Here is a 15,825-nt window from a genome sequence, read left to right on the forward strand (position 1 = left end):
TATGTATATAATGCTGGATTTAAAGTCATGACATACTAAGCCTACAAGCTACTGAGCACTGCATCATTTCCTGATGACACTGTAGAATGCTTACTGCAATGTTAAGATAAATTGCATTTCAACAAATGGGCTTATAAGTGTTTAACAAAGTGATTGTCTACATTAAACATAAAGCAGTGAAAGACCCTCTCTAGCTATACATCTGCACACCAGATTTTTGGGTGACACTATTCCTTCCAATATGTACATTCATTCACACACTGACACATGTCTGGGATCAAACTGGCTACCTAATTAAGAACCACAATCTAGAAGAGACTGCATGAATCGCAAGTGTCAGATGAGACATTTGTTTAGAATTGTGAAAGTGTACATTTGAAAGGACGACATCACCATTAGTTTGGTAAGATGATGTGTGTGCTACCAGGCACTGAAATTGTTCAGAGACCTCACTTCCACTGTAAAGATACACATTTTATCTGAGGGTAAAGCCATTCCTCCTTTCCTCACTGCTGGATTCAAACCACCTAGCTGTCTACTTACTCAGTCTAGAAAACACAGCATCACCAACAAGCACCACCTGAGAAGTCCTAATATAAATGTGAGATGGAGCACATTTTAAAATATGACATCACCATTGTGTTGCACAATTACTTCTGTTAAAAAGAGGATGAAATTGATGCTTGAGCTGTCTTCCAATGCAAATGTCTTGCCTGAGTTGAAGTGTACACACTAGATCTGTTGTTGAAGTCATATTAACTGCTCACTAGGCACACACAATCACTATTTCTGCACTGCTGGTTTTGGACCACTTACATATCTAATCACATAATATGGGAAACACAGTAACAAACACACGCACGACAGGAGAAACCTGACAACAAAAGTGAAATAGTGCACATTTTGGAAGGATGACCTCATCAATGTGTTACACAGAATGTTTTGTGGCTCTAATGCAGTTAGTTGATGGGGGAGGGGGCCCTATCCTGTTTTAAATGCTTCTTCTGAGTGAAAAAGTCTACAGCAGATGAGTGGGTGAAAACTGTCCTAGAAAGCACTACAGGTACACACACTCATACCTGTTCCACATTGCTGGATTTGAATCACCTACTATCTAGTAGCACATTTCATAGTACAGATTATCAACAGCAAGTGCCACAGAAGAAGTCTGATTACAGCACTGAGATAGTACATATTTGAAAGGATAACCTCATCAGCGTGTTGCAGAGAAGATGCTTGTGATAAAAGTGTAAGAAATTGACGAGGGACCCTCTTCCAGTGTAAATGTGTCTTAAAATTGATTGGAAGTATTCACATCAGTTCTTTTTTTTATGGCAATTCTGTCTGACACTACAGACACACACACAGTATTTTTGCAATGTTAAATTTGAACTGCCTACCTATCTAGTTATACAATCTAGAGTCTACAGCATAAATCACAAGCACTGCAGGAGAGGACGTTTTAATTCCTGAGATGGTGTACATATGAAAGGAAGACCTCGTCAACGTAAAGCAGAACAAATATTAGTGTCATTAAGTGTAAGAAGCTTATGTGGGAGGACTCTTCCAATGAAAATGCTTCTCCTGAGTGGAAGTGTACACATCAGATCTATTGTTGAAGCCATAACTACCTGGCACTAGAGAACTGTACACTGATATTACTTCAGATATATTGCATTTGAACAACCTGTCTAGATAGCTACACAACCTAAAACACAAAGAATTCAACTCAAGTGCCACAGAAGTCTGATCACAGCAGTGGAATTGTGAACTTTTGAAAGGATGGCCTCATCATTGTGCTACAGAAATTATGCTTTGCCCAAAACTGGGAGACATTGATGGGGGACCCCTCTTCTGGTTAAAATGTTTATCCTGAGTGTAAGTGTCCATATCAGATGTGTGGGTGAAGCCAGACCTACCTATCACTATGATGTGTGCTCATGTGCACGCACACACACACACACACACACACACACACACACACACACACACACACACACACACACACACACACACACACACACACACACACACACACACACTCACACACACTTATGCTAGTCAGTAACTCCTGTGTTTGAAAACATACCTATGTAATTACACAATCTAGAGTACATTGCATCAATTGCAAGTGCCACAGCAGAAGTCTGACTTTAAAAGTGGATTACTGCACATTTGTAAGGATTACCACATCAATTTATTGCAGAGAAGTTAGTGTGAATCACAAGTTTGGATGAAAAGGAATATGTCTTGACAAGCAGAAGTAACAACAGTGTACTGTTCACAAGTAATTATATACTCCTCTGATAAATTATCTGTACTGTCATTTGTGTTTACTTTGGTAGTTTGAGTGACATGTAGCTATTTCATAGTATGTTGTATTGATGACAATCACTTTTTGAACAGAGATTGGTCAAGCATTCCTGAGTGTTTAGCTTTGAATTGTATGCAAATAGTAATCACTTGTGTCATTTTCAATATTTTCTCTTGCCTGGACAATGGGCAATGCAAATATAAACAGACTGTTCAAACATAAAAATCCACAACTTAATACCACACAGGAATCCCTGGATTCAATAATGTGATTTCTTTGTGCCAAAATAGTGCAGCAGTGTTTGCAAGGTATATGGCCACCGAGTGATTCAATAAACAAGGCTATGGGCATGCACAAGCCTGCTACCACTATCCTGGCATGAACTCCGCTGAATAATACTAATTACATAATTTGCTGGTGTAAATCATGCAAATGAAGTGAATTAGCAATTCAGTAGGCAGGCAGGCATTCATGCCAGAACAGTGGGCAGGATTCACGAAGCCTCTGTGTAAGAGATACATGGCTTACACGGAGGCTGCAGTTAAATGGTGTGACGTCAGCATGTCATGCATATGCATGAGAATGTAGAAAAAAAGCAACTAGATAACACAGCCCAGATAGATGTTCTGTAGAACACACTGCTCGTACACCAGGATGCAACATAAAAGTTGAAAAGTTATTTAATGGTAAATCCACACGACATAAAACACGGGTTAAGCGCTTTCAACTGTATGTCACAGTCTTCCTCAGAACAATAAATTCAACAGGTTCAATCCATTTTATAATCACCTTAATTGAATTATTACATACTGAAAACCGCCAAAAGTATTTAAAGACATACTAGCTGTATAAAATCCTGCATAATACAATCTACTATTCAAATACAATTAATTCCTATTTTAAAAAGTCATAAAACCTCACATATGAAAATATTCTCATGAAAATACTGTAGATATATACAGATACATCTACATACAAATTACAAAAATTATATATATTATAATACTCCAAAATTGTAAATGGTATCTATAACTATGAAAAATATCTGAGTTTGATTTTCATTAAGAATAAAAGTCTATAATGATAAAATAATTAATATAGTTAATATGGTTAAAATATCTACATGAAAGTGCAGATAAATGTCATCACAGTCAGATTTGGCAACTTAATATCCTACAATACAGTAATATTTATTACATTTGGAATGTGGACCAAAAAGTATATGTGTGACCTGAAAAAATGTATTCAAAAAACTACCATCATAATCAAAAAACATATATTGATCATACATTAGTTGATGTCATAAAAGGGCTAAAAATGGTTTGATGCTGATGTAATCATTCAAACCAGGTTTTCTAGTCGAATCAGTTAGTATCTGCCATCTACTTTCTTTAAGGGCCAACTCCATTTTCCAATTTCCTCCAAAAGGAGAAACATGGACCTGATCAATAATAGTAAACTGAAAATTGTGATCCACGCCTTTCTCAGAAATGTGTCTGTATAAAGCGTTTTTAGTATCACATTTTTGTATCCTGTACTGATGTTCGTACATCCGCTTCTTCAGCTGCCTTTCCGTTTTCCCTATATAGTGTGCATTACATCGTGTACATAAAGCCACGTATACTACCCCCTTAGAATCACAGTTCCCCGTCATACTTGTAATGTAGGTGCGATTAATGTCATCCAACCTAAGGCCTTTGGCCTGGTTGATGTATCTGCATTGCTGCATCTACCACATTTAGTTGTACCTTTGTGACCTTCACTTTTCTCTTTATACCTAGTTACACTTGTCCTCTCCAACAAGTGTTTAACGTTGGGAGCTGTCTTATATACGTGTTTGGGAAATTTGCCTAAAATCTCTTCCATATCCAGTGCAGCTAACAATTCCCAGTGTCTACCAAGAATATCTGTAATTAAATGTGTGTGTGGTGTGTACGTCAAGACGCAAACTCTCCCACTAAAAACACTCTCCTTCTCTTTCACTTTTTCCATACAGTAATTGCCTAAAATAGGAGTGTACTTAAGTCCCCACTGGCCCTGTACGTAATTGGTCACCTCGGTAACCATCTTATCTGGATAACCTCGGTCCAGAAAAAGTTTTTTAATACATCCAAGTTCTGTCTTCATAATGGCCGTGGTGGATGACATCCTAGCTACTCTGATGCATTGACCTTTCAATATGTTCTTGAAGACATGAGGAGGGTGATTACTGGTGAAATGAATATAATCATTGGAGAAAGTAGGCTTTCTATATACCTTGGAAATAAAGCCGTCTTCATTGTGGCTGATGAATGTATCTAAATAGGATATTTCACTACTACTGTAGCTATAAGTAAATTTCAGAAATTCTGTAGTAGAATTAAGAAATTTCATAAATTCGTCTAATCTCTCCACTGATGCATTCCATAATATAAAAATGTCATCAAGGTACCTAACATAATGGGAAATATCCGGATAGAATTCACTAGTAAATACATACTTCGACTCCCATTCGAGCATAACCAGGTTTGCATACATGGGAGCACAAGCTGCTCCCATGGCCACTCCCCTGGTCTGCTTGAAATATTCTCCTTGAAAGGCTAAAAATTATAATCTAATACCAGCCCCATCATGTCACAAATCAAATTAATTTTATCCCAGGTGAATCCTGAGTGTTTACGTAGACTACTAGCAAAAAACTCTAAACCCTCTTCTTTGGGAATACTTGAGAATAGATCTTTAATATCTATTGTAAGATATATTAATTTGGGATGCCATTTGTCTTTGGTCAGGTCTCCCAAAAACCTCCAAGAATCTTTCATGATGTGGGGAATAGAATCGTAAATATTTTTAAGCCATCTATCAATCAACTGACCTATCTTAAAGGTTTTAGATCTAGATCCAGATACAATGGGCCAAAAAGGGGGGTTGTCTAAAGATTTATGGACCTTAGGTATCCCAACCATTTTTGCCAAAATGGGATAGTCAGTCTTCAGAAAGGTGTATGTATCATTAGATATCCTATTATCTAACAAATATTCTTCTATGCACAAGTCAATTCTTTTATGTCCAATATTGATTTGGTTCAAAGATATATTTTCATAATTTCCTGACTCATGCAGAAGATTGTGTATAGCTTTGTTGTATTCGTTGGTGTAAAAAATAACTGCCCCACCTCCCTTATCGGGCTTCATGATTCTAATGTCTCTATTGCACATAAATTTTTCCAGACTATCCCTCTCTGATGGTGGTAGATTGACGTCATATTTAATCCTTTCTTTCTTGATATTCTTGTGTACCCAATAAATGTCATTACACACCATTTTTTCATAATTGAGTATAAATGGGTTACTCACAGAGATATAAGTGCTTTTCTTCCTGAGGTCAGTCCCTGCTATACCAATAGCATTCCCTTCCTTATTGGTGTTGGTATCGATGTTTTTCTCAAATTGTACTGCTAGGTTGAGCCTTCTACTGTACATCTTGACCTCCTTAATGTTGTCGACTATATTCATCCCTGTCATGGGAATAAATTTCTTCCCCTTACTCAATAATTTAACAAAGTCAGTATCTATTTCTATCTCTGTGTAGTTATACACTTTAAACCCTTCGTACACAATTGTGTTGGGACGTTGGTTATCGGTGTTATTTTCCTTACAAACTGTTCCCTTTATATAAGTATTGATACTGGCCCCGTTATTTACTCTGTTCAGGGTAAAATCGTGGTGTGATAACCATATGGATGCACTAATAAATAAATTGTCATCAGGATATGAAGGTATTACTGACAATTCACTTACGTGTTCCTCCAAATCCTTATTCAATACTTGTGGTAATGTCTTGCTGGAAAAAACCTCCCCCCCCTGAAAATTTTCTTCCCTAAAGCTACCTTTAGATGGTTTTCTCATGCTGTGGTAGTTGTTCCGATTAATGTCAAGGGTTCTATGTGAGGGCCACACATAAGCTCTGTTGTTATTATACAATTCTAAATCACGTGTAATTTTTCTATTTTTTCTCTCAACAATTCCTGATATTTTGTTGTCTGCTACTGTATATTGTTTTTTGTATAACTCTTTCCAAATTTCAAAATCAATGTGATTGGTTATGGTATGATTCATACTTTCCACCTCATTAGTCAATTTGATAAGCTTTTCGTCATAACATTTAATCAGTAGTTTGATGTAAGCATAGCCAAAACCGTCAAATAAATCATTAAATTCTTTAATGGTGTCTAACCCGTATTCTATACCCAGGGGTAATTTAAAAAATCTCAACCCCTTGGGTACTACCTTTAATTTAAGACACCTGGTCAGATAACTACAATCTACTTTGGTATTCTTGTGAGCAACAAGTTTCCGGCCAAAGTCATATATTAAATCCCGCAAAGACACATATGTCCGCTCAGTATTAGAATATTTTCTTTTGTGTAAAATGTCAACTTCAGCGTCAAAAAAATCAACACTGTCCTCTAAGAACTGTTCCATCAATCCGTCCTCATTACCTACTCTAGTAATAAATTTTTTGTTGTTATTACAAATACTTGTTTTCTGTTCAAAATCCACCTTTCCCTGGTTAATAATAGTTTTAGCTCTACAAAAACTTGGTGAATGATGTGGAGCAGTCTGAATTACAGTACCTTTTGGAGCCGACATGGCCTTGGGTTTTCCATGCCCATAGGTCTTGACCGACAGAAAATCCTTCGGTCGAGCTCCTGTTTGATGTTTTTCCAGTCGCGCTCTACTGAGGCTGAAGTCAAAAGTAAAATCCTGCTCGGATACGTTGTGCGGGTGTTCGCTGAAGAAATGGCCGTCATCGTTGTTAAATAAATCCAGCCCCTCTCCATTGTTGGCTTTGTCCTTGTATGGTAAGTCAATAGTGCTAGTAGCAATATTACGATTGGAATCGAAGACACCTTCAGTGTCTCTTAACTCTCTCGGATATTCACGGTCCGGTGTGTGTAGTACGTCGACCACGTACTGTTCAGGAGATGACGCAAGTATGGCAGCTTTACACTTCCCACGTTCAACTTCAGCCGAATTGCTTGTCTCAGCGTCATCCAATTCGAGTCCTTCCATCACTTTTTTTGGTTTTGCCTTGTCAGCAGTTGCGGTTACTAGACTAGTAACCAGTTCCATAAGCCTGTGCACTTCATTTTGTAATGAAGACAGGTCAGCTCTCAATGAATCCACGTCATCCTTGCACAATAAAGCAGAAACAGGTTCCACTAGATCATCCATCTCGACTTAAAACCAAGAAACGTAGAACAAAAGCAACTAGATAACACAACCCAGATAGATGTGCTGTAGAACACACTGCTCGTACACCAGGATGCAACATAAAAGTTGAAAAGTTATTTAATGGTAAATCCACACGACATAAAACATGGGTTAAGCGCTTTCAACTGTATGTCACAGTCTTCCTCAGAACAATAAATCCAACAGGTTCAACCCATTTTATAATCACCTTAATTGAATTATTACATACTGAAAACCGCCAAAAGTATTTAAAGACATACTAGCTGTATAAAATCCTTCATAATACAATCTACTATTCAAATACAATTAATTCCTATTTTAAAAAGTCATATCCTGATGACAACTTATTAAACAGTGCATCCATATTGTTATCACACCACGATTTTACCCTGAACAGAGTAAGTAACGGGGCCAGTATCAATACTTATATAAAGGGAACAGTTTGTAAGGAAAATAACACCGATAACCAACGTCCCAACACAATTGTGTACGAAGGGTTTAAAGTGTATAACTACACAGAGATAGAAATAGATACTGACTTTGTTAAATTATTGAGTAAGGGGATGAAATTTATTCCCATGACAGGGATGAATATAGTCGACAGCATTAAGGAGGTCAAGATGTACTGTAGAAGGCTCAACCTAGCAGTACAATTTGAGAAAAACATCGATACCAACACCAATAAGGAAGGGAATGCTATTGGTATAGCAGGGACTGACCTCAGGAAGAAAAGCACTTATATACCTGTGAGTAACCCATTTATACTCAATTATGAAAAAATGGTGTGTAATGACATTTATTGGGTACACAAGAATATCAAGAAAGAAAGGATTAAATATGACGACAATCTAACACCATCAGAGAGGGATAGTCTGGAAAAATTTATGTGCAATAGAGACATTAGAATCATGAAGCCCGATAAGGGAGGTGGGGCAGTTATTTTTTACACCAACGAATACAACGAAGCTATACACAATCTTCTGCATGAGTCAGGAAATTATGAAAATATATCTTCGAACCAAATCAATATTGGACATAAAAGAATTGACTTGTGCATAGAAGAATATTTGATAGATAATAGGATATCTAATGATACATACACCTTTTTGAAGACTGACTATCCCATTTTGGCAAAAATGGTTGGGATACCTAAGGTCCATAAATCTTTAGACAACCCCCCTTTTCCGCCCATTGTATCTGGATCTAGATCTAAAACCTTTAAGATAGGTCAGTTGATTGATAGATGGCTCAAAAATATTTACAATTCTATTCCCCACATTATGAAAGATTCTTGGAGGTTTTTAGGAGACCTGACTAAAGACAAATGGCATCCCAATTTAATATATCTTACAATAGATATTAAAGATCTATTCTCAAGTATTCCCAAAGATGAGGGTTTAGAGTTTTTTGCTAGTAGTCTACGTAAACACTCAGGATTCACCTGGGATAAAATTAATTTGATTTGTGACATGATGGGGCTGGTATTAGATTATAATTTTTAGCCTTTCAAGGAGAATATTTCAAGCAGACCAGGGGAGTGGCCATGGGAGCAGCTTGTGCTCCCATGTATGCAAACCTGGTTATGCTCGAATGGGAGTCGAAGTATGTATTTACTAGTGAATTCTATCCGGATATTTCCCATTATGTTAGGTACCTTGATGACATTTTTATATTATGGAATGCATCAGTGGAGAGATTAGACGAATTTATGAAATTTCTTAATTCTACTACAGAATTTCTGAAATTTACTTATAGCTACAGTAGTAGTGAAATATCCTATTTAGATACATTCATCAGCCACAATGAAGACGGCTTTATTTCCAAGGTATATAGAAAGCCTACTTTCTCCAATGATTATATTCATTTCACCAGTAATCACCCTCCTCATGTCTTCAAGAACATATTGAAAGGTCAATGCATCAGAGTAGCTAGGATGTCATCCACCACGGCCATTATGAAGACAGAACTTGGATGTATTAAAAAACTTTTTCTGGATCGAGGTTATCCAGATAAGATGGTTACTGAGGTGACCAATTACATACAGGGTCAGTGGGGACTTAAGTACATTCCTATTTTAGGCAATTACTGTATGGAAAAAGTAAAAGAGAAGGAGAGTGTTTTTAGTGGGAGAGTTTGCGTCTTGACGTACACACCACACACACATTTAATTACAGATATTCTTGGTAGACACTGGGAATTGTTAGCTGCACTGGATATGGAAGAGATTTTAGGCAAATTTCCAAAACACGTATATAAGACAGCTCCCAACGTTAAACACTTGTTGGAGAGGACAAGTGTAACTAGGTATAAAGAGAAAAGCGAAGGTCACAAAGGTACAACTAAATGTGGTAGATGCAAGCAATGCAGATACATCAACCAGGCCAAAGGCCTTAGGTTGGATGACATTAATCGCACCTACATTACAAGTATGACGGGGAACTGTGATTCTAAGGGGGTAGTATACGTGGCTTTATGTACACGATGTAATGCACACTACATAGGGAAAACGGAAAGGCAGCTGAAGAAGCGGATGTACGAACATCAGTACAGGATACAAAAATGTGATACTAAAAACGCTTTATACAGACACATTTCTGAGAAAGGCATGGATCACAATTTTCAGTTTACTATTATTGATCAGGTCCATTTTTCTCCTTTCGGAGGAAACTGGAAAATGGAGTTGGCCCTTAAAGAAAGTAGATGGCAGATACTAACTGATTCGACTAGAAAACCTGGTTTGAATGATTACATCAGCATCAAACCATTTTTAGCCCTTTTATGACATCAACTAATGTATGATCAATATATGTTTTTTGATTATGATGGTAGTTTTTTGAATACATTTTTTCAGGTCACACATATACTTTTTGGTCCACATTCCAAATGTAATAAATATTACTGTATTGTAGGATATTAAGTTGCCAAATCTGACCGTGATGACATTTATCTGCACTTTCATGTAGATATTTTTAACCATATTAACTATATTAATTATTTTATCATTATAGACTTTTATTCTTAATGAAAATCAAACTCAGATATTTTTCATAGTTATAGATACCATTTACAATTTTGGAGTATTATAATATATATAATTTTTGTAATTTGTATGTAGATGTATCTGTATATATCTACAGTATTTTCATGAGAATATTTTCATATGTGAGGTTTTATGACTTTTTAAAATAGGAATTAATTGTATTTGAATAGTAGATTGTATTATGAAGGATTTTATACAGCTAGTATGTCTTTAAATACTTTTGGCGGTTTTCAGTATGTAATAATTCAATTAAGGTGATTATAAAATGGATTGAACCTGTTGAATTTATTGTTCTGAGGAAGACTGTGACATACAGTTGAAAGCGCTTAACCCGTGTTTTATGTCGTGTGGATTTACCATTAAATAACTTTTCAACTTTTATGTTGCATCCTGGTGTACGAGCAGTGTGTTCTACAGCACATCTATCTGGGTTATGCATATGCATGAGGGCATGCTGAATCACACCGAAGGCTAACACGGTCTGTGGAAGACAGTAGGGGGCATGTCCATAGGCCGAGCCCTGCAAGCGGACATGTCCCCAGAAGAGTAAAATTGCCCAAAGTAAACACCCACGACAGAGGCCATGGAAATGTGAATAAACACAACACAACACATGCCCCCACAGACTATGAACATAAAATATATAAATGAACATGTCATATATTTTTTAAATCGCAAAGATGTTTGCCCGTGAGTGCGCTCGTTTGCGCGGGTGTGCCCACAGCTTACCCACAGTTAGCAGTCAGTGGAAAAGGATATAAGAACTAAATATACAACTTAAGCCAAGAAGCAATAGTGTAGTGGTAGAAATGTCGGCTAAAGAGCAGGCATTCATGGTTCCAGCCCCCACAACATCAATTTTTATTTTTAGTAAAATAAGCACGAAACAAGTCCCTGACAAATATGTACACATATAAAATCATAGTTTATGTAAAATGTAATGAAATAGTCCATTTATTTTGAAGAAATGTGAGATAACAAAACAATAAAAAATGCGAGATGTGCCTATAGCTGAGCTACAGTTTAACAAGGTGAGTGCATCTGCCCTAGGTGAGCAGTGGTTTAACAGGTGTAAAATGAGTGCCCGTAGGTGAGCAGTGGTTTAACATGCTGAAACTCTGTGCCCCTAGCTGAGCTGAACGTAATATGTGTGCTAACAGCCAAATGAAGCGTAAACCAGCGTGCCCCGTTTGCATGGAGCTGCGCACCACGCCAACAAGCTAACCGATGGGCAACGTTGAGCAAGCTTTATCAAAACTGCTTTTACACAGACACACCCCTTAGTCTGTCTAGACAGTCATAAAAAATAAAAAGCAGTGGCCAGGTTCGAACCCAGGATAATATACACCATAGTCAAAGTACTGAACCACTAAGCCATGACAGCAGTACCTATAAATGCAGTAATAGCAAATATATAGGAATGAATACAAAGTGGAGCATGACAAAGCAGGTTTTGTGAAGTTGATACAATTCCAAAATGGCCAATCACAGATATGTGCGGGAAAAATGGCCTATATAAGCCCCATAGGTTGGAATACACAGCATAAACAATTGTAGAACTGACTTGCAGCCAGAATGACAGGAGTAGGTGAGGGTAGTTGCTTTCGAGCACAGAGGTGGGGCATTGAGGAGTCCAGATACATGGTTTGGCTCCTAGTCCACAATCATGAGGCCCAACTCATGCAGGTACAGGTCCTGTGGGGAGCATATAGGGCTGAGGCATGGGACCGGTTGGCTCATGATCTCACCAGTGCCACAGGGATTCCAAGGACTGGTGAGCAGGTTCGTCACCACCATGCAGACCTGAAGAGGCCAAGCAGGACCAATTGAACCTTTGGATCCAGGAGGCCCGGCAAATGCCCAACGCCCCACTACTGAGTAAGTTACACGTAATTATGTATGTAAGAAATTAAACTAGCTGATATTATGGAGATGTGTATTCCAAAATTACTTCATTTATATTACAGCTGCAGGTGTCCGTTCTGCAAACCGCAGAGCCTATGGTGATATGCTGGTGTGGTTGCGCCACCAGGCAGGTCAGTAATCCACTCCCAGTAACTGTAAAGAAATATAAAAGTATGACAGTTAGCAAAAGAGTGCAGTGTAGTCACTAAGTAATAGAATGTGCAAGTAACAAGTGTAAGAGTGTATGCAAGTATTGCTTGATTACAAAAGAGTGTTGCAGTCTGTAATCCAAACAGAAAAATGAAAATGTCTGAAATAAAGTCTGAAATAAAGATGCCACCTGTAATATAATAGTACACAACCTGCAGCAGGCTGAAAAGTACAACTGCAGAAGATGAGCAAATCACATGTGTGAAATATACCCCTGCTGAAATACTGAAACATGACAGAAGTGAGACTGCTGGAAATGATTGTAATAACTACATGTCAATAAAGCCTAGAAGTAAGTACCATCCTGAATAGTAAAATGAAAACAAGTGAGAGAGTGTGAGAAAGTGTTATGAATCCACCAATAAAGTAGTAATAACCCCTGAATAAAGTATACTGCAGTCAGTACAGAATGAAATGCATGTAAGAAGCAAAACCAAACAGTAAAATCTGTTCAAAGTGTTGCCGCAGCTGGAATGTGTATCCCAAAATCTGGATATGTTGCTCTCAGTCTGCAATATGCAGATAATATGATTGTCTGACATACCAAACATCCACAGTTGTCTATAGCTATATAAAGCAAATGTAGCAGGATGACGTAGCTGAACAAAGCCAGATATGAATGTGTATGAAGAACAATAAAATGTATATTGATGTAGCAGTAACAGTCCTATCACCAAATAGAAGTAGTTATCATATAGGAAACTGTAGCTAGAACAGTAGTGTGTATATATGTGCGGCTATTAGAAATGTACAGCATATGTATTGGTATTCGAAGGTGTTAATATTATTTTCTTCACCCCACCCTATAACCACATATAACCCATTCCACATGAAAATGGTATGTGCAATCACAATTAACACCCCTGGACATTTGTCCTGTTGGGTCATAAATATTTGCATGTCCGTTGATGCATCTGCCCTGTTCATACATCCAAACCTGATGGCCTGTTGCCATCAATCAACCCTGCATGTTGTTGGACTGTGTATTGCTGTTCAAATTATGCATGTGTTATGCTCGCTGTTCAATGGTGTGAATATCTGGGTGTTTGGTTAATGGGAATACTAATGCATGCTGTTACAACTAATTGTGAATGGTATTATATGTTACTAACCCAAACTGTAATGACATAATGCAAAACATAGGACGACAGGGAAGGCGGGTTCCAGCGGACCCACCTCTCCCACCTCAGCTGGCGAGTGCACCTGGCACTAGTGCCCAGTCTGGACCCTCCACTGGTGGCCCTGTGCCACCTGCGGGTGGAAGCACTGCAGGGGATGGGGCTCGTCCCCACCTCTGCAAGTTTGGCTGGAGGAGAACCATCACTCACCCTCCGTAGCATCCAGACTGTGGTGCGTAGGGAGATCCAGGACTCTGTTCTTGGGCCCCTATGCCAGCTTGAGGCACAAGTGGCACAACTTACGGGCATGCCTGTTGCCCGGCCTACACAGCCCCCAGCACAGCCCTATCCTGGGCAGTGAAGGAACAGTGGCAACTGCCCATGGGTGGGGATATCAGTTCCACTGTTGCCATCTGTGAGCTCATGGGCTCTGGATATCCAAACTTCCGTCCCCGTCAATTGTGTAACCCCCTCACATGTGTCATACACCGCCCCTGTATGCATCTTGTTTGTCTTGTCTGTTGACCTACCCAACCTACCTCCCCAGCTATACCGACTTCCTTCACCTGACATACCACTCTCACCTGAAAAAAAAAAAAAAAAGCGCACTCCGTACCCACAAAAAAATGACGCCCCATATATAGCTGCCCATTCTGCACACATGTCTGCTGGACATGGAAACTATCAATTACAATTGGCTGTACAACAAGTATTATTGTTGTCCTGACACCTCTCTCAGGGGTGGAAGGTTTCAAATGTCACACCAAATTACATACATATGCACAGCTGTTGTTGATGAAGAAATGGGCAGCTATGGGCCTTACCTACATCCCTCCTGCAAATCCCAAGCTTGTTACCCTCTTTGTGACCCCTTTTTCACCACTTTCCTATCTCCCCATTTTCATTTCTTTTAAAGAAAATAGCGCAGGTGTGCGCCAGAGTAAGCACTGTTAAGCGGTTGTAAGCGGGTGTGCGTGGAGCTGAACGCCAGTGCGCATGTGTGAGCTCCGCGCAAACCAGCGCTAACCCGGTTACAACTGCTTAAAAGTGCCTTAGTCACTCTGATTGACAGGTCCTGTAGTCAGTTCAAAAGCAAAATAAAATCCCACTGTTAGTCCCGAACCCAGGAAAAAGTAGTCTGCATGACCTACCACTAAGCCATGACTCTTATACAAGAACATTGTGCTAAAATAAATATATCATGTAATAGTAGGAATGAATGTAAAGGGAATATAGGATGTGTAGTACACAAAGCATGTCATTTAGAATTACTGTCAAAAGTAGTGGATTTCCATAATAGTAGTGTCTGAACAGAAACAGCCATGCTAGTTGGTAGCTAGTAGGTAATAATGTCAGTTAATGTACATATATAAATGTATGTATATTTACATATATATATATATATATATATATATATATATATATATATATATATATATATATATATATATATATATATATATATATATAGTTGTAGGTGTCATTGTGCATACACACTTACTACAGGGAACAGGAGAGAGGAATGGAGAGATGTGAATCTACAACACAGCCTGAATCATGAGAGAGATACTAACCTTTACACTCACAGAACAGTGTCCACAGCATACCAGCATGGTCCCCGCCCTTACAATCTGAAAGGGCAATGCCTATCTCACATACCCTTTTATAGCACTGTCCTGAAATCACAGTGAGAACTGCAATCAGTACACAACTGGCCGCATGCAATTAGCAAATGCTGGCTTTCAATTGGTGCAGAGGCCATCACATGGACCTATGCAGATACCTGCAAAAGCATCCTGTACTAACACTCCACACATGCAATACGTTCATTGCACTGCCTGGAAGCAGACAGAGGGAGAGAGACAGACAGAGACAGAGAGTGAGAGAAAAAAAAAAACACGGTACACACTGAGTCTAAGCTGTCAGCAGTGACAGTAGCAAGCCGTGCCAGCAGCTGCAGGAAGCAGAAGTAGTGGTAACGCAACCAGCTGTGACAAACACAGG

The sequence above is a fragment of the Protopterus annectens genome, chromosome 2.part0 (genome assembly GCF_019279795.1).
Source record: "Protopterus annectens isolate FY-2018-M chromosome 2.part0, PAN1.0, whole genome shotgun sequence".
Classification (NCBI taxonomy): Eukaryota; Metazoa; Chordata; order Ceratodontiformes; family Protopteridae; genus Protopterus; species Protopterus annectens.